The sequence below is a fragment of the Podarcis bocagei genome (genome assembly GCF_964188305.1).
Source record: "Podarcis bocagei genome assembly, chromosome: 3".
In the NCBI taxonomy this organism is placed as follows: domain Eukaryota; kingdom Metazoa; phylum Chordata; class Lepidosauria; order Squamata; family Lacertidae; genus Podarcis; species Podarcis bocagei.
The window spans coordinates 92,541,702-92,543,991 of NC_138127.1; positions in this window are offsets into that span (position 1 = coordinate 92,541,702).

Here is a 2,290-nt window from a genome sequence, read left to right on the forward strand (position 1 = left end):
GTGTGAATATGCCAATTTTTGCCTGTCGATTTCTCATTTTTCCAGCCTTAAATTCACAAATGTCCTCATAAAAAGTCAACAGCATTTTAGTGCTCATTTCTCCTCATATATGCAACTTAGTTTGCAAATTTGCCCAGTGCAGATCTTTCTGCATAGCTGATTTCCCCAATATAATGTCTTTTTAGGGGTGTGTATTCATATGGGCACTTTGTGCATTTATCTACACAATGATTCGCTGGAGAATGGCATTGCAAAATTCAGAGAAGTGTGAACATCGAAGGACAGCTTGTGTTTCAGCTCTCATACCATTTCAGAAAAGGTGGCTGCAGTAAATTCATTTTTAGATGCAAACTGAATCAAATTTCCCCCCATCCCTATTTATAGCAGGGGTGAGCCACAAGCTGTTACGGGGCTGCGTGTGGTCCTTGGCCTAATTTCACGTGGGTGAGGGAGCTTGGAGGAAGAGAAGTGGGGGAATGCAAGGATGGGGAGGAACCCAAAATGGATGGGGCTTGGGGCAAAGGAGCAGGGAAGTCATCTGCAAGTGCCCAGTTAAGACCTCTAAGAAGAGCAACGAGTCTGTATCTCAGCTAGACAGGGAGAGAGAAAGGAGAGGAGAGGATGTCAGAAAGAAAAACAAAAGGGATGGTCTGTTCTGCTCCACCTTTCCTCTTCTTGTTAGAATTGCTGCTCCATGATTGCAGTCATGGGATTGTTGTCTTTCACATGGTGGTGTATGTTTTGACTCCACAGAGTGGGAAGTGACGGTGACAGGATGTTTGTGTTACAGTGTTCCATGAAGTGGAACTATTATCCTTTGTTCTTTCTCTTTGCTGTCTGATGCTAGTGAGAGAGGGAGCCATGTTGCAGTGCTCCGTGTGTGTTTATATGTAAATAAAGTAGAGTAGCCAAAATGCTGAGTTGCTGAGGTCTGTTACGTAAGCTGCAAAGACTCTGCGGATCCCTGAGTGTGCCGATGTCTGTGGGCATCAGTCGCTGTGATGTTTGGGCTGAAGAAAGCTTTTGAAGCTCCCAAACGATCGACCAGGAGGGAGAGAACATGCCAGTTGGGCATGTGTCTCTGCCAGAGTCCTACTCGAGTATAGGACGAGCTCCTGACATTTGTCACCGCTGGTATATAGCTTGTAACAGATTATCTCCTGAGGGAATGTGGCCTCCTACTGCTGATTTATAGTTAAAGATGCAACTTCAACACAAGGTGGGGTAACCTCAGGTCTAGGGGCTGAATGTGGCCCTCCAAACCTCTCTGTCAGGCCCTTGGAGCTTTCTCCAGGCCACACACCCCTGCTCCACACCCTCTTTGAGTGCTTTTGCCCAGTTGGAAATGGTCCTCGAACTTCAGTAATGACTCTGTTAGACAGAGAGACGTGTGTGAATATGGCTAGAAACCAGCCTATTATACAAGACAAAATTTGCATTTGTTGCTCCGCCCACATTTCCCTCTGGCCCTGCCCACCACTGATATGTGGCCCTCTGGAGGTTCTCCAGAAAGGAATGCTGCGCCCTGGTTAGAAAAAACACACATTCCCCAATCCTGCTTTGGTGGGAGGTTGTTCCCGGTTGTGGTTTACCTATCAATCCTTTTTCACAGGCACCTTGGGGAATTGCAGCTCTGGGATGGGAATAGGGGTTTCCTCATAACTCTCTTAACAAACTGCAACTCCTAAGATTCTTTGGGGGAAGCCATGACTGCATAAAGTGGCACTGTAGTGCTTTAAGTGTATGCTGTGAATTTGGCATCCATGATATGCTCCTTGCAGGAACTGCTCTGAGAACGTCTAGCCTGACTTGCCAGGAAATTTACATAGATGCTCCCCTTCCAATAAGAGATTAAAAAAAAAACCCCGAGGGAACAGCAGCTGATATACCCTTTTCCCAGGTTTCCTATTCTGGCAGAAGCAGATATCTAGTATGCCCCAGGGGGCTGATACCAACTGAGAGCCAGATTTTTGTGCCAGTGTTGTGACTGTTTCTGCCACTAACACAGAACACACTCACTCTCTCTCTCTCTCTCTCTCTCTCTATATATATATATATATACAGGTATACATATGCAGATATTAATGCAACCCAGATGCTCAATAAACAAGGCAGATCTGGATGAACTGATGAACTGATGCCATTGTTCATGTTATGTCATAATCCAGATTTCTGCCATGTCAGTTTCGGTGAAACTACATCTGGGTTTTGACGATCCATGATCCCAGGGGCATACATAACTGCAGAAGAAGATAAAATCCAAAACACTCAATGAAAAACACATACGAAA